We start from the raw sequence: 19,032 nt of genomic DNA, 5'->3' as shown, positions 1-19,032 counted from the left end.
CTGATAGGCATCAGAATCTTCAAAGATATTATAATGGTTGTTGTAATTAAATCACATATATTCAAAAATTAGAGAATATATTAAAAAGGACCTAAATCGAAGTTCTAGAGATGAAAACTACAGTGCCTAATACAAAAAATACTGTTGTTTAAAATTCAATGCATGTCTGCACACATAAGACAGTACAATGATGTATACCATCTCAGCACATGGATGCTGAGCTCAATTAAATGGCCAGCCAGAGCAAAGGAACATCTGTTTGGCACATGCTTTCATAATCGTGTACAATCATAATGCACATTTGAAGAAGTAGATACTTATCCCAGTCTTCACAGATAGGGATTTGGCTTTGCAACAATAAATGAATGAATGAAATATCAAATTCTGTTGACATACTATATAATATTAGCATTTATTTTAAGTTTGAAGGTAACTTTTGTTCTACTTTATATTTATGACAAGGGTAGAGGCTATTCACTTTCAGGGTGCTGGATCTGTTTAACTGAAAAAGATAAATTGCAAGAAAAAATGCTTCTGCACCTGTTAATATTATCAGTATTTAATAGGGCAGCCAGTTTACTACATAATCCAAATAAAAGGAGACAGGAAAAAAGAACAATTATTATCCATAATATTTTATTTCAAACTTTTGTTTTCAACCTAACATTTCTAAATGTTGCACATATAAACTGAAACAGCAATTTAGTGTTCATAATGTAATTTTTGGTTTACTTAATATAGTAGTGATCCATTTAAAATTTATTCTGGGTTAAATAAAGGATGCTACCTCCAAAAAAAAGTTTGAATATCACTCTCCAAATTTAATTTTTAAGAGGAAAATGAAGTCCCATTTAGAAATGAGAAATACTTCAAAGGTTAATACTACTGTTCAGGGCACATACAGAAAATAATTTAAAATAAGACATAAGCAGTCATTTATTGACGGAATAAGATGCTTCATAAAAATTAAAAGCAGGCACTTGTAAGTTAGACAATTTTGAAATAAAAAATGTTTTTCTAAAAGGCAAAATGAAAAATTTTAAAATTGAATTCTACTAAAAAGATCAAGATAGTAAAATGCATGAAGTTTAAACTTATATACTGTAAATGTCATAAAAACTCAGAACTAGTATTATTCTCCTTAATAGAATGTAGCAATTACTTGAGTTGCAATTTTTATTATTTCCTCATATCTGCCTCCTTCTGTTCTGCAAGTCACCACAAAGCACCTCGTTGTAGAAGACAGCACTGGAACAGGGTAAGATAGGAGACAACATAACTTGGAACATCAAGGCATGTTCAAATGAACAAATATTTCTGAATGTCTACACATGCCGACTTGTCAAAAGAGAAGGGATATGAGCACAAGGGTATTAGGGAAGGATTCCAAGAGGAAATGTCACTCAAATTTTTAAGGAGAGTTTGGCAAGTAAACAATTAAAAAAAAAAAAAAGGTGTTTCAGGTAGAAAGAAAAACTCATGCAGGAAACGCATCTAAGTCAGGTCAGAGGGTACATGTGGAGAACTATAAATAACTTAGTATTTCCAGAGGGCAAACTACTCAATTAGGAAATGAGAAAGACAGAACAGTAGAATTAGGGAAGAGCCAGACCAGGCCAAGGCTTTATGATCTGAGTTTTGTCCATTAAGAGATGAGAAGCATCTGAAAGTTTTCAATAAGGAGAGTAACTTGGTAAATTTATACTAGCAAAATCTCTCACGGTGGCTATGGTAAGCTCAATTGGAAACAAAAGATAGAAGTTGAGATGAATAGTTCAGAGAAGGAAAAAGACTTTTAAACATTTAAACTGCATGCATTTGAACATTTCTATCAAAACTTTGAGAAACAATGACATTTATGGATAAAAACACATAAGTCAGTGTATGAGTAATACTTTAAATCATGAGGCTTCATGACCCAGAGCGTGCATGTCTGTTAAAGAAATGCCTAACACATATAGGATAAAGGTACTAATAACTGTGGCAAACTAGGTCATTTCAGATTGAAAATCTAAATCAAAAATCAGTGAACTATGGGTCAAGCCTGGTCTGCTGCCTATTTTGTAAATACAGTATTCCTGGAACAGAGCCATACCCATTCTTTTGCATATTGTCTATGACTGCTTTGACATGAAAACAGCAGAGGTGATAGTTGTCACAAAGACTGTGTAGACAGGCCACAAAGCCTAAAATATTTACTATCTGTTTCTTTACAGGAAAAAATTGCCAATTCCTAAAGTAAAAGAAGGTATCTTAAAGCCAGGCAAAGAAAGGGCTTGAGTTACTTCTTTAAAATGAGAGCATTCCACTAAATGATTTTCAAGATCCTTTTCCCTTGTAACAAAATAGGTTTGTACTATTCGAAAAGGGCAAGCATTGGCATTACTCATGAACATTATGTGCAGTGAAATGATCACTAGGCTTAATTTTGAACTGGGGATAATGCTATCTATGATAATCAACTCTCAGGGTTGCTCTGAAGACTAAAGCCCTGGGATCATTCATTTTAAAAGAAAAGAACGGTGACTCATTATTTCAAGCTTTTCAGTAAGTGTCTGTTATTACTAACATTAACCTAATTATACTAATAATGTACATTAGCAGGCCACATTTGCTGGGAGGGTTCTGGAAATTACAAATGTATTTGAAATTCCATCTCATACCAATGGGAAGAGCAAGAAACACAAGGTCATAGTTGGATTTTTGGTAGTTGAGGAAACAACTCAGAACTCAGTCATTACTATAAACACATTAACTATGAAGATTTAAATCTAGAAGCCTCTCACTATATTCTAGAAGTGGAAATACTACTCAGTACTCAGAGGAGTCATGCTAGTGACTTTAACCAGTCCTACTGTTCCCAAATAAGTTTTTCAGTATTGACTCTGGGACTACCTTGACAACACTTGCTACATTCCACCTTAGCAAGTAAAAGTAGAATTAAGCTTAAGTATTGAGAATTTAAGTAAAATTAAGTTCCATAATTCCATAAAACAAAATCTCTGGTACCCAGAAAATTGAATCATATTATACTTTTCAAAAGTATCACACATAAACTTATTGCTAACAGGATTCAAGCCAAAAAAATCTGAATCTAGAAGTTTCTGGCACTGATTCCATTATCTTTCTATACTTTCTATACAAGAACAGTTCAGCCTTTCCAAAACCTGCAAAAGTAATCTATTTTTAGGTGGCTACAGATCTTAATCCTAAGGCAACAGCATATAAGCCTGGTAATACTCTTACCATCTTCCTGTCTGCCAATAATTCAACCAACAGAAAAGGTTTTTTTCTGTTTTTGTTTTTCAGAATATGAAGTATTACAGTAAAAAGGATTTCACTAAAAAAAAAATCATCTACCATACAGACAGTATAGAAGGCTTGGAAAAGACATTATAATATAAAAGATGTATTTTAAATTGTGTCTATCCCTGGAACTCTATTAAAATTAAATATTAAGAAAGTCATAAAGGAGTCTAACTTGCCTTTCAAAGTAAGCTTTAAGAGCTTTCGTACACACACAGACACGAACACACACACGAACAGAAAACTTTTGAATATGAATAAAATCTTTTTAATTATACTTTGCCAAAAAATCTGGGATCTTCGTCTGCCTATTCAACCTTAAAAAACAAACCACAAAGTTCCCTCTCTAATCTTCCCTATCTTACTATCATTCGCCAAGTTTTATGAGACATAAAATTAGAGGTTATACTTCTTTTCTCTCATTTATTTAAGTTTCAATTCTTAATGCTTTGATCTCTTAAATATATCTTGATTTCATTTTGTTCACTCCCACTAAAACTATCTGCCTTTGTTTTGCCTGCTATAACATACACCATCGACCAGATGGCTTATTAACACCAGAAACTTATTTCTCACAGTTCTGGAAGTTAGAAGTACAAGATCAGATTGCCAGCATCATCAGGTACTCATGAGGGCCATCTTCCAGCTTGCAGACTGCCAACTTCTCATTTTGTCCTCAGGTGGTGAGAACAAACTCTGACTCTTCTTAAAATGGCATTAATCTTATTCATGAAGGCTCTACTCTCAAGATCTAATCACCTCCCAAAGGACCCACCTCCTAATACCATCATTATGGGGGTTAAGATTTCACCATATAAATTTTGAGGGGACACAAACATTCAGTCCAATACACTAACCTAGTCCTCACTACCACTATTATTTCTTGTACTACTATACTGCAGTAGCCTCCCAACTAAACCACAAATTTTTCTGCTTATTTTAATCTACTTTCTGTCCTGCATCCAGGATGTATAAAATGGAAATCTGATCACATCAATTAATACTAGGCAGTGCTGCCTTATAGACTTCAAACTTAGAAGGCCCAGCTCAAACTCAACACTTTACAGTCTGCCATTCCTTCAGTTTCAGATGCACTCAGTGGCTTTTTCTAATTCCAACCATTCTATGTGCTTCTTTGTCCATATAGAAATGCCAGTCCTCTCACTCCTCACAGAGTTGGACCCTGCTCAGTCTTCCAAATCTTGGCTTCCTCTCACATCCTTAAGATGACTTCTCCAGGCTAAACTGCCTCTTTCTCAAGCACACCTGGCTAAATTTCTCAAACCTTAGATGGTAGATAGAAGGGAAAGGGACCAGGGATTTTGCCAACTCCCAGTCACTAAAGTACTTTCCTGGCTAACTCTGGTCATTTTAAGTAAACTCTTATTATGAATCCTTATTTTAGAAAAAACAGAGCAATACAATTATTTCCTTAATATATAATAACCTGGAAAATTAGCTTATATAGAATATTTCAGTAATCTAAAGTAAGATGCTGTTTTTTTAAAAAAGATTATATTATCAAATAAGCTCCATGTAGGCCAAAATATCTATCGCACAGACATTAAATCAATACTATGTGAATCCATATTAAGTAATCTATTCAGTAAGGGAGAGAATAAGATCATTCCCTGCCAAGTGCTAACTGGATAGTATATACAAAATAAGTTTAAAATGAATTGGTAAAAAGAAACAGTGTGAGCATTACTCCCTATGGAGTCATTCTCAGATGGAAGGGCTTGGATAGACATGAAAGGATAGATTCACTGATGAAAAAATATTTTGTAACAGTTATTAAGCAGAGAGAAAAAAATAATGAAACACAAAAAGGGAAAATTTAGACTTAATCTGTAAAAATTGGACATAAAAAAGGAGGATAAGAAATGGACAAATACAAGAGAAAACATCAAAATAACCTATGAGTCTTGTGATAAGAATTAACACAGAAGGTCTCAAAAATGGCTTGAACTAGGAATACCATATCACCTGATTCATGTTTAACATGATTGTTAAAACCTGCATTTTAAAATCATGCATAAGAGCATATGAAAGCAAAAAGACTTCACAGCATGTTCTAGTATAGAAAATATTTTTAGAAAAAGAAGCCATTTAGGGCCGGGCACAGTGGCTCATGCCTGTAATCTCAGCACTCTGGGAGGCCAAGGTGGGTGGATCACTTGAAGTCAGGAGTTCGAGACCAGCCTGGCCAACATGGTGAAACCCCATCTCTACTAAAAATACAAAAAATTAGCCAGGTCTGGTGGCAGGTGCCTGTAATCCCAGCTACTCAGGAAGTAGAGGCAGGAGAATTGCTTGAACCGTGAGGCAGAGGTTGCAGTGAACTGAGATCATGCCACTGCACTCCAGCCTGAGCCACAGAGCAAGACTTTGTCTCAAAGAAAAAAAAAAAAAGCCATTTAGATGCCATCAAAGGCATCCCACTCTGTTTACAGATCAGGATTTTGAACTAAAGTTCAAAAACATTAACTAACTTGGACAGGTTAAGAGACACTTGTTATTTGAAGACCTACTACTTGTGCCTTAAATCTTAACTCTAGATTTGGTATCCTTACCATGCTCATTTTACAAGTTACATTTATACATGAAGTAATGCTCTTTTAAATATAATAACAAAGCCATATTAAAAGGCATACTTAAATTGTATTAATTTTAGGTATTAATTACAAAATATAACCATTAACTTTAATAAATGATATTGAAAATATAATATTTGGTTCCATCTTTGTAAATAAATAGCATACAAGAATTAAAGCTAAAGTCTATTTCCATTATTTAAATAGAAGTCAGTAGCAAAAAAAAAAAAAAAAAAAAAAAAAAAAAAACTAGTGAGAGAAGTTGCCAGGCATCTTTTTAAAAAACTGAATGACCACATAAATTGTTCAAATTTCTTACCTAGGGCTACAATCAATGTGAAATGCCTTATAAAGTCTAGTTTCATTTATTTTGCCTCCTGTGTATTTCATCTTAAATGTTATAAACTGATTTACTAGAATAGCACTGGAAAATAAATTCACAATCTTGCCAATCTCAGTCATCTGACCAACTTGACAAAACTACTTAAAACAGGGAAATAAATAGCAATACCAAACTCTGTGCTTAATCAAGAAAAATTTACTCATAAAACTTAGACAAAGTCCTCTGGAATTCATTTTATTCACATATTACTTCAGAATTCCATTCTATCTGAAAATAACTTACCATTAAAAGAATGAAAACTAGCGAGGTATGCCCTATGAGAATCATTTCTTTAAACATCAGTTACATGTCCATCACAACTAATTTCAGGGAGTATTCTATATCCCATAACACAAACTTTCCATTAACCATTTAGTCATAAGCAAAGATCTCCTAAAACTTATAACAACACCATCAATTCTTTCTATTCAACATCTCCTACTAGAATGATTTCATCATTCCTCATTTTTGTGTTAGAAATGAATCCATTCATGACCGCAACTAGATAAAGATTCCAAAGGTATTTTTAACCAGTATTTATTTAGGTTTTCTTATTGATTTAGGCAGGAAATACCTGAGACTTACTACATTAGCAGAAAACGCATGACAAAATTTATAGACTTTATACAAGTAATTGTATTTCTGCCACTGGAGCAGTGTACAACTATGAAAGAGAAAATTTTAATATCTCTTAAGTGCCAACACAAAAATTCAGTATATAATAAAGCTATAGTTTTTCTGATTAAAAAAAATGAAAGAATCCATAAGGCTACAGTAGCAATAAGGTTGAGACAGGAATGGAACAGGGATTTGGACTGGCCTGCTCTTAAAGTCAATCATTGGTTATTACACACACACACACACACACACACACACATACACACACACACACACACACATTCACATACACACTATTCATTTAAAAATGTAAACTATCAGGGACCTGAAACAGATTGTAAAAAGTAAACCCAATATAGATGCAGTGAGAACTAAAATAGCCAACTCTTTTGTTTGATATGAACTTGTGCCTTGAAAACACATTTTCTTAGTCTAGTAATAATAGAGTTAACAGAAGAACAAGCAGTTAAGTAAAATATGACAAAGATATGTCTGGGATCTGGTATTAAATTTAATAGCATCATCGATTTTTATAACAAATTCAGTAAGGCTCAATACTGTCTATGAAGCTAAAGTAAGAAGCCATTAGCACACAGAAGGAATCACTATGTTTTTTAAATTGTCATTTTTTAAGAAGGAATATTAAACACATATATGTGTGTATATTTTTATTTTCCATGCTATTACTTAGCACATTCATGAGAACATAAAAATAACAAGTATATATGATACATAGTAATACACTAGATTGATTCAGTTGCTGGCTATGCCACTGGTGAGCTTTGGAACACTCTGGAAACAATTTATATCTGTGACAGTTTCTCCAGATGTGAAAATATCAAGTGTGAATGGATGGTGACTTTCTTTTCTTTTCTTTTTTTAATTTGCTGACATGTTCAAATACTAAATATTTTCAAGTATTTTAAAGATAATTTATTGTAATGTAAATAAACTACTTCCTAATAACTAGAACTAAATTCAATACTTTTGAAGGTTATGTTTCTCACAGTATTAAAATTCCCCTTGGTAATTTACGCTTTTAGCTAAAGTAAATTCATGAGATTTTTAACTCTCATAAAACACCAATAAAATCATTGTATATACAAGCAGAGAAAAGCAAAGCTCTCATGTAATTATCTAGATAATTACAGTAAAACTTTTGCTATGGAAAATGCGATTAACTATTTTATCAAGTAAAATTAAAGAGTTTGCTTTATATTTTGAACTTAGATTTGTTGCCAATTTCTTCCCACTTTTAACAATTAAACACTTATTGCTACCTATTATGTGAACTTGCTATGTTTCTTTAAAAAAGCTTTAAATAACAAAATATTGTCCACTATTTTATCTAATAGTAGAAAAGGATATTTTGGGAAAATCTTGCCAGAACCAAATACATAAGGAACTTTATTTTACTTTTTGGATGTGGGAAGGTATTATTTGTGGTTTTACATAATACTGCTAAGAAACACATACAGTTTGTTTTTTCTCCTGAAATCTCCTTTATCGCTGGGTAAAAAAAACAGCTCTCTGATCACTAACTTGTAAGCAAGGAACTCAGCCTACAGTTCAGATTCTTACTGCCTATAAATCTTGTTTAATGTAGGTAAAAATCTATTTTTTTTTTTTTGGCGGGGGGGAGATAGAGTCTTGCTCTGTGGCCCAGGCTGGAATGCAGTGGTGCGATCTCAGTTCACTGCCTCCTGGGTTCCAGTGATTCGCCTGCCTCTGCCGCCCAAGTAGCTGGGATGGGACTACAGGCACCCACCACCACACCTGGCTAAGTTTTTGTATTTTTAGTAGAGATGGGATTTTACCATGTTAGCCAAGATGGTCTCAATCTCCTGACCTCGTGATCTGCCTGCCTCCGCCTCCCAAAGTGTTGGGATTACAGGCTTGAGCTACTGTGCCTGGCCAAATCTAATCTTTTTAAAGTGATTTTTACATGAGAAATTTTATGAATTTACCTTTTAATACTGCAACACATTTACTATATTACTTCCTTTTTCTAAGAATGTTTTCATCATTACTTAATGAACAAAAACACATAAGAGTAGAAAACAGAGAACTGGACATGTCCCATGTTCATATCATATCTTTTGTGACAGGTCATCACCCAAAAAACTTTTAGAAAATCCTTTTTGAAAGATGCAATCTGACAGAGGCGGTAGCAATACTACACACCCCCGTAAATGCAAGGAACAGAAGGCTAACAATAACTTCAGTCAAATCAGGGCAAAAATTGAGCTCCTCGACAACAGAGTATAGACTAAGCATTTAGAAAAATCACATATGAAAAAACAGTTTCAAACAGAATTCTGACAGAATTTTATTTTTACAAAAGAAAGTGCTGGTTTGTAGCATTAGATTTTTCTTCTTAAGACATAAGGGATCTAAACTTGTAAAATTCCGTTATGCTGACCAGTCTCTAATAAAAAAATAATATTTTCACCTAAGTAGGGATATTCTCTTAGTATAAGGTGTGGTGTTATCAGGCAAGTATTTCTAAAAGCTCACAGTTAAAAGATTGCATAGAATCATAATGTCATACTAACATATACAGATTCATTAAGAATAGAACATTTATAATATGGCCCACACAACAATTTCAGGCCACTTAACGCTGAAATCTATTTTACTTCAAGTAATCAATATCACCACCAGTCTCTAAATGGTTTGGGTCTGTGTCCCCACCCAAATCTCATTTCAAATTGTAATTCCCACATGTCAAAGGCGGGACCTATAATCCTGATGTGTCAAGGGAGGGAGGTGATTGAAACATGGGGGTGGCTTCCCTGATGCTGTTCTCGTGATAGTGAGTTCTCCTGAGATCTGATGGTTTTGTAAGTATTTGGAAGTTCCTCCTTCATTCTTCTCTCACCTGTCACCTTTTGAAGAAGGTGCCTGCTTCTCCTTCCACCATGATTGTAAGTTTCCTGAAGTCTCCCCAGCTATGCGGAACTGTGAGAATTAAACCTCCTTTGTTTACGGGTTGTCCTGTCTAGGGTAGTAACTTTATAGCAGTGTGAAAACAGACTAATAGAGTAGATGACGGTAAAAATCTGTAGAATTCTGAGAATTCAATATAATTACAATAAAATAAAGTTACATCTAGCAAAACATAAGTATTTTATTAAGTTGGTCAAAGTAATATTGGCAGACTCCTTAAATCATGCTAAATACCATAGAAATGAGAACTTCTCAAAAGAAGACTACATAAAACATATAAAAATAAAGGAGAATGATGACCGAAGAGATGGTCCAAAAATATTTCTAATATCAAAGGATTAATAATGAATATTTTTAGAAATCTAGAAGTACCCTAAAAATATTTTTGCAAAAATAACCACCTCAAAGCTGGGTGCAGTGGCTACATCTGTAATCCCAACACTTTGGGAGGCCAAGGTGGAAAGATTGCTTGAGCTCAGGAGTTTAAGACCAGACTGGGCAGCACAACAAGATCTCATCTCTACCAAAAATTTAAAAAATTAGCCAGACACAGTGGTGTGCACCTGTACTCCCAGCTACTTAGGAGGCTGAGGCAGGAGGATCACTTGAGCCTGGGAGATGGAGGCTTCATTGAGCTATGATCACACTATACTCCAGCTTAGACAACAGAGTGAGATCCTGTCTCAGTCAATCAATCAATTAATAACCACTTGAAATGAAGCATATCACAACATACTATTATATAATGTCCACAAGATTATACAAAAATCTTAATTTTGCAAACATAATCTAAAGGATTTTAAGAAGATAAGACTATTTTAATAAGTATCTTAGTTCTTTTAAAAACAAAGTCTTGAATTTTTTTTCTGCTTTTCATGGTGAAAATTTGTTCCCTTCTGTAAGTGGATCTTAGAATAGTAGCCTCTTACTTGTGCCAGTTTATCTTAGCTAACAAAAATTTCCCATGTTAAATAATTTCTAGCCCATTTCACCTTTCATTAGACACAAAAAGTTGATCTTCATGTAGTCAAGACCTCTGCAGAACCTAAAATAAAATCCAATTATGCTAGATACCAATGTACCAACAACCAAGCACCATTAACTATCCACTCACTGCTTAACTTCTTCCAGGAGAAATAATATAGATGAGGTTCAAAGTTACATGTCCCTTTAGAATATCTATTGAATGACAGATACCAGGGAATTACAAAGTATTTTTATATACTTGAGAATGTAAGAGACAATGGAGGTTTCATCAGTATTGTAGGCTGAAACATATTTCTGCCACTTAAACCTAACCCAATGTTGTTTTTGCCAAATGCCCACCTAAGTTGACATTCAGCTTCATTTTTCTTTAAATATCTGTTCTTGTAGAGTAAAAAGTGATGACATTGCAAATGACGACCTTAACTAGTCTCTCTATTGAAAAGCCTCATAAATGTCTAATAGCCACAATTTTACTTGGCATGTGACTCATTCCTGCTAAGCCTTCCACTCTTCAGATGGACTGAAATTGGAACTTGAAGACCCTTGTACAAGAAAAAGAACTGTTGAAAACCATTGCAAATCTCAGCCAAGACAAAAATGGCCTTTAAACATTTACAATAAATGCACTGAATATCTATGGAATCACATAACTCAAAAATAAAAATGGACATATTTTTCTATAACTTTGTTATCATTTTGTAATATATTTTCTGATGAATAAAACCTACTTGTTTAGGGAAGCAAGTGATCACACTCCTTTTGACCATTCTTTTCAAATTTTGAAGTTGTTTAACAAAAAGTCTTATATTAAAAAAAAAAAAGCTTGTGGTAGGGCCTCTTTCTTGGTTTAATCTTCCAGAAAAGTTAATTCAGACAGAATGAAAGAGAACACTATAGCCTCTGAAGTGCCCGGTATGCAATTTTCCAATTACAAACATATGTATATATGTCTGCATATGAATTTGCACATGCAAACACTCTATGTATGTATGTGTATCAGTAGTTTTTCCTCTAATGAGCAAACTGTGATATATCTAGATTTAAGACTTTCATTTTACTTTATTTTATAATTATCATATTTTCCATACATCTATTAATTTGGTGCACATTTGAAATGTTCTGCCAAATTTTCATTAATAGGAAAACTGAAATTGCTTTCTGGCCATTTTTGGTGAAGGTGGTATCAGAAGGAAAAAGGATGAAGCCTGATCAGTCATATTCACAATCACTGACAGGACAATTCAAACACCCAGACACTATTCACTTGCCTCTCCATCCAAGAAGCCAGCATTACTTACTGTACCCTTTCTAGTGATTTGCTCCATCCCATGGATACAGATTCTAGATATAATCTAGTGACACATTTTTCTATTAAGGTAATAATGCTCATAATATCACCACACTAAGTGTGCCTATGCAATGGGAAAGTAACAGGCATGCCTCAAAAATATTGGGAGTTTCACTCCAGACTACTGGAGCCAATAAAGCAAATATCACAATAAAGTAAGTCACATGAAATTGTTTATTTCCCATGGCATATAAGTCATATTTACATTATACTATCGTCCATTAAGTGCACAATAGCATTATGACTAAACAATAATGTACATATCTTAAAACTGTGTATTGCTAAAAATCCTAATGAATATTTGAGCCTTCAGTGAGTCCTCATCTTTTTGCTGGTGTAATGGCTGCTGACTGTTCACGGTGGTGGTTGCTGAAGGTTGGGTGGATGTGGCAATTTCTTAAAATAAGACAACATAGTTTGCCGCCTAGATCCTTCTTTTCACAAAAAAATTTCCCTGTAGAATGGGATGCTGTTTGATAGCATTTGACCCACAACAGAATTTCTTTCAAAGTTGGACTTAATCTTCTCAAATTCTGCCACTGCTTTATCAACTAAGTTTATATAATATTGTAAATCCTTTATTGTCATTTCAACAATATCCACAGTATCTTCACCAGAAGTAGATTCCATCTCAAGAAACCACTTTCTCTTTGCTCATCCATAAGAAGCAACTCCTCATCCAGCTAAGTTTTATGAAATTGCAGCAATTCAGTCATATATTCAGACTTTACTTCTATTCTCTTGCTATTGCCACCACATCAGCAGTTACTTCCCCTGTTGAAGTCACATCCCTCCAAGTCTTCCATGAGGGTTGGATTATGACCCCCCATGAATCATAAATGTTCCTAATGGCAACTAACAGGGTGAATCCTTTCCAGAAGGTTTTCAATTTACTTTGTTCAGATCCGTCAGAGGAATCTGTCTAGAGCAGTGATAGCCTTACACAAGATATTTCTTCAAAAATAAGACATGAAAATCTAAATGACTCCTTGATTTATAAGCTGATGAATAAATGTTGTGTTAGCAGATATAAAGTAACATTAATTTTCTTATACTCCATCAAAGATCTTGGGTAACTAGGTACATTGTCAATAAGCAGTAATATTTTGAAAGGAATCTGAGCATTACATCTCAAAAGTGGGCTTAAAATATTCAGTAAACCGTGCTGTAAACAGATGTGCTGTCATCCAGGTTTTGTTCTTCCATTTATAGAGCACAGACAGAGAGTAGACTTAGCATAATTCTTAAGGGTCCTAGGATTTTCAGAATGGTAAGTGAGCACTGCCTTCAACTGAAAGTCACTAGCTGCATTAGCTCCTAACAAGTGTCAGTCTATCATTTGAAGCTAGACATTGACTTCTCTTCTCTGTTCATAAAAGCCCTAACTAGCATGTTCTTCCAATAGAAGCCTGTCTCACCTACATTGAAAAATCTGTCATTTAGCGTTGCTATGTTCATCAATTATCTCAGCTAGATCTTCTGGATAACTTAGTGCACCCTCAACATCAGCACTTGCTGCTTCACCTTGCACTTTTCTGTTATGAAGACAATTCTGTCTTTTAGAACCACATGAATAAACTTCTGCTAGCTTCAAACTCTTCTTCTGTAGCTTCTTCACTTTCTGCAGCCTTCAGAGAATTGAAGGGAATTAGGGCCTTGCTCTAAATTAGGCTTTGTAGCTTTTGATTGAAAATGACAGACACAGGACTCTTCCTTTCACTTGAACACATAGGGGTCATTGTAGCATTATTAATTGGCCTGATTTCAATATTGTTTTATTTCAGGGAATAGGGAGTCTCCAAGAGAAGGACAGAGAGATGAGGAAACAGTCAAAAGAGCAATCAGAACACACATAACATTTATCACTTAAGCTTGCCAACTTATATAGATGTGATTTGCAGTGTTCCAACACAATAATAGTAATATCAGAGATCACTGATCATAGACTACCATAGCAGATATAATAAAGATGAAAAAGTTTAAAATATTGTGAGAATTACCAAAATGTGATAGAGACAGGAAGTGAGCATACACTGTGGGAAAAAATGGTACCAATAGACTTGCCAGACATAGGGTTGCCACAAAACTTCAATTTGTAAAACATGTATCTTCAGAGTGCAATAAACTGAAGTATGCTTACGTTCAAGTATTATAAAGGGATGATGTTCTGATTTCAAAAATAATTTTACAATATTTTAGCATACAGACTTTTAATTCTATTTTAAAACTAGTTGTGAGAGACATGTATACCCTAACTAAAGGGTTATCTTTTCTCTTAACTTGGTACAGGAACAACAGAGAGCCAGACAATTCTGCCATTCACTGGGACACACGAGATGGAACTCAACAGAAGTCAAGAGAAAACTAAATTCAAATATTTACAGAGGCAATAGAAAGGCCTAGGATTGAGACACAATAGCAATGAACAGAAGAACTAACAGTTCAAAACTTAGGGCTAAGCCCAGTGGCTCATGACCGTAATCCTGGCACTTTGGAAGGCAGGAGCATTGCTTGAGGCCAGGAGTTCATGAACAGCCTGAGCAACAAAGTAAAACCCCATCTGTACAAAAAATAGAAAAAAAATTAGCCAAATGTGGCGGCATACACCTATAGCCTCAGCTACTCAAGAGGCTGAGCTGGAGGGATCACTTGAGCCCAAAAGGTTGAGTCTGCAGTGAGCCATAATCATGCCACTGCAATCCAGCCTGGGCAAAAGAGTGAGACTAACTCAAAATATAATTATAAGAGAGCCTATGCGCCTGTCTTTGTGCATTTGGTGGAGGGGGACAGAGAGAGAAATGTAAAAGGAAAATTCATAGGTGGCAGATTCCAATTTGGGTGCCCGTATAGCCACAGCTGTACTACCATTAAGAAAAGAAGTCAACTTACAGAGAATGTGCTTCTGTGATATATCTGATAGGATAAATTTGAAAGGGGAGTACTCCAATGGAAGTACCTAATAAAATGTTGGGAAATAGTGAGACAACTCAAGACGGCCGAATAGGAACAGCTCCCGTCTGCAGCTCCCAGCAAGATCCATGCGGAAGGCAGGTGATTTCTACATTTCCAACTGAGGTACCTGGTTCATCTCACTGGGACCGGTTGGACAGGGGGTGCAGCCCATGGAGGGTGAGCCGAAGAAGGGTGGGGAGTCGCCTCATCTGGGAAGTGCAAGGGATCAGGGGATTTCCCTTTCCTAGCCAAGGGAAGCCATGACAGACTGTACTTGGAGGAACAGTATACTCCTGCCCAGATACTGTGCTTTTCCCAAGGTCTTTGCAACTGGCAGACCCAGAGATTGCCTCTGTGGGACCCACACCCACAGAGCCCAGCAAGCTAAGATCTATTGGCTTGAAATTCTCACTGCTAGTACAGCAGTCTGAGATTGACCTGGGATGCTCGAGCTTGGTGCTGGGAGGGGCGTCCGCCATCGCTGAGGCTTAAGTAGGCAGTTTTATGATTACAGTGCAAACAAAGGCACTGAGTGGTTCAAACTGGGTGGAACCCACCAGAGCTCAGTGAGGCTGACTGCCTCTCTAGATTCCACCTCTCTGGGCAGGGTATCTCTGAAAAAAAGGCAGCAGCCCCAGTCAGGGGCTTATAGATAAAACCCCCATCTCCCTGGGACAGAGCACCTAGGGGAAGGGGCAGCTGTGGGAGCAGCTTCAGCAAACTTAAACGTCCCTACCTGATGGCTCTGAAGAGAGCAGTGGCTCTCCCAGCTCAGCATTCGAGCTCTAATAATGGACAGACTGCCTGCTCAAGTGGGTCCCTGACACCCACGTAGCCTGACTGGGAGACACCTCCCAGTAGGGGCTGATGGACATCTCATACAGGAGAGCTCTGGCTGGCATCTGGTGGGTGCCTCTCTGGGACGAAGCTTCCAGAGGAACGATCAGACAGCAATAGTTGCTGTTCTGCAGCCTCTGCTGATCATACCCAGGCAAACAGGGTCTGGAGTGGACTTCCAGCAAACTCCAACAAACCTGTAGAAGAGGGTCCTGATTGTTAGAAGGAAAACTAACAAACAGAAAGGATAACATAATCATCAACAAAAAGGACATCCACACAAAAACCCCATCCGGAGGTCACTAACATCAAAGACCTAAGGTAGATAAAACCACAAAGATGGGGAGAAACCAGCGCAGAAAGGCTGAAAAGTCCAAAACCCAGAATGCCTCTTCTCCTTCAAAGGATCACAACTCCTCACCAGCAAGGGAACAAAACTGGATGGAGAATGAGTATGACAAACTGACAGAAGTAGGCTTCAGAAGGTGGGTCATAACAAACTCCTCCAAGCTAAGGGAGCATGTTCTAACCCAACATAAGGAAGCTAAGAACCTTTAAAAAAGGTTAGACAAATAGCTAAGTAGAATAACCAGTGTAGAGAAGAATACGAAAGACCTGGTAGGGCTGAAAAATGCAGCACAAGAACTTTGTGAAGCATACACAAGTTTCTATAGCTGAATCAATCAGGCAATGAAATAAAGCGAGAAGACAAGATTAGAGAAAACAGAGTGAAAAGAAACAAAGCCTCCAAGAAATACGGGACTATGTGAAAAGACCAAATCTATGTCTGATTGGTGTACCTGAAAGTGACAGGGAGAATGACACCTAGTTGGAAAACACTCTGCAGGATATTATCCAGGAGAACTTCTGCAACCTAGCAAGGCAGGCCAACATTCAAATTCAGGAAATACAGAGACCACCACAAACATATTCCTCGAAAAGAGCAACCCCAAGACACAGAATCATCAGACTGATCAAGGTTGAAATGAAGGAAAAAACGTTAAGGGTAGCTGGAGAGAAAGGTCGGGTTACCCACAAAGGGAAGCCTATCAGGCTAACAGCGGATCTCTCAGCAGAAACTCTACAAGCCAGAAGAGAGTGGGGGCCAATATTCAACATTCTTAAAGAAAAGAATTTTCAACCCAGAATTTCATATCCAGCCAAACTAACCTTCATAAGTGAAGGAGAAATAAAATCCTTTACAGGCAAGCAAATGCTGAGAGAGTTTGTCACCACCAGGCCTGCCTTACAAGAGCTCCTGAAGGAAGCACTAAACATGGAAAGGAACAACCGGTTACCAGCCATTGCAAAAACAGGCCAAATTGTAAGGCCCATTGATGCTACAAAGAAACTGCATCAACTAATGGGTAAAATAACCAGCCAGAATCATAACGATAGGATCAAATTCACACATAACAATATTAACTTTAAATGTAAATGGAATAAATGTCCAATTTAAAAGACACAGACTGGCAAATTGGATAAACAGTCAAGACCCATCAGTGTGCTATATTGAGGAGACCCATCTCACATGCAAAGACATACGTACGCTCAAAATAAAAGGATAGATGAAGATTTACCAAGAAAATGGAAAGCAAAAAAAAAGCAGGGGTTGCAATCCTAGTCTCTGATAAAACAGACTTTAAACCAACAAAGATCAAAAAATACAAGGAAGGGCATCACCTATGGTAAAGGGATCAATGCAACAAGAAGAGCTAACTATCCTAAATATATATGCACCCAATACAAGAGCACCCAGATTAATAAAGCAAGTTCTTAGAGACCTACAAAGAGAATTAGACTCCCACACAGTAATGGGGGAGAGTTTAACACCCCACTGTCAATATTAGACAGTTCAACGAGACAGAAAATTAACAAGGATAATGAGGACTTGAACTCAGCTCTGATACAAATGGACCTAATAGAAATCTACAGAACTCTCCACCCCAAATCAAGAGACTATAACTTCCTCTCAGCACCACATCACACTTACTCTAAAATTGACCACACAATTGGAAGTAAAACACTCCTCAGCAAATGTAAAAGAATGGAGAGCATAACAAACCATCTCTCAGACCACAACGAAATAAAATTAGAACTCAGGATTAAGAAACTCACTCAAAACTGTACAACTATATGGAAACTGAACAACCTACTCCTGAATGACTACTGGGTAAATAACAAAATGAAGACAGAAATAAAGATGTTCTTTGAAACCAATGGGAACCAAGACACAATGTACCAGAATCTCTGGGATGTATTTAAAGCAGTGTGTAGAGGGAAATTTATAGTACTAAATGCCCACAAGAGAAAGCAGAAAAGATCTAAAATCAATACTCTAACGTCACAATTAAAAGAACTAGAGAAGCAAGAGCAAACAAATTCAAAATCTACCAGAAGACAAGAAATAATTAAGATCCGAGCAGAACTGAAGGAGATAGAGACACAGAAAACCCTTCAAAAAAAATCAATGAGTCCAGGAGATGACATTTTGAAGAGATTGACAAAATAGATAGACCGCTAGCCAGACTAATAAAAAAGAAAAGAGAGAAGAATCAAATAGACACAATAAAAATGATAAAGAGCATATCACGACTGATCCCACAGAAATACAAACTACCATCAGAGAATACTATAAAACCTCTACAAAAATAAACTGGAAAACCTACAAGAAATGGATAAATTCCTGGACACATACACCCTCCCAAGACTAAACCAGGAAGAAGTCGAGTCTCTAAATAGACCACAAAAAGGTTCTGAAATTCAGGAAGTAATTAATAGCATACCAACCAAAAAAAGTCCAGGACCAGACAGATTCACAGCTGAATTTTACCAAAGGTACAAAGAGGAGCTGGTACCATTCCTTCTGAAACAATTCCAAGCAACAGAAAAAGAGGGAATCCTCCCTAACTCATTTTATGAGGCCAGCATCATCCCGATACAAAAACCTGACAGAGACTCAAAAAAAAGAAAATTTTAAGCCAATCTCCCTGTTGAACATCGATGTAAAAATCCTGAATAAAATACTGGCAAACGAAATCCAGCAGCACATCAAAAAG

At 36.2% G+C, this 19,032-nt stretch overlaps 1 protein-coding gene and 1 long non-coding RNA gene across 3 annotated transcripts in view; one reads left to right on the top strand and one right to left on the bottom strand.

Moving 5' to 3' along the window:
* The window catches only part of CRPPA (CDP-L-ribitol pyrophosphorylase A), a 340,764-nt gene that overhangs the window by 154,728 nt on the left and 167,004 nt on the right, over nt 1–19,032 (bottom strand). The window lies entirely within an intron of this gene.
* Nucleotides 1–19,032, top strand: part of LOC131384629 (uncharacterized) — a 63,590-nt gene that overhangs the window by 26,167 nt on the left and 18,391 nt on the right. The window contains exons 2-3 of one of the 2 annotated variants that reach the window (XR_009215679.1): nt 2,470–2,547; nt 3,885–3,928. This is a non-coding gene — a long non-coding RNA (uncharacterized LOC131384629). Of the gene's footprint in view, nt 1–2,469; nt 2,548–3,884; nt 3,990–19,032 lie in introns of both variants that reach the window. The other variant, XR_009215676.1, reaches the window with a different exon arrangement.

Source organism: Hylobates moloch, unplaced genomic scaffold, assembly GCF_009828535.3.
Source record: "Hylobates moloch isolate HMO894 unplaced genomic scaffold, HMol_V3 SCAFFOLD_1, whole genome shotgun sequence".
NCBI lineage: Eukaryota > Metazoa > Chordata > Mammalia > Primates > Hylobatidae > Hylobates > Hylobates moloch.
Note: the sequence above shows the minus strand (reverse complement) of the source record. Positions and strands in the feature narration are given on the sequence as shown.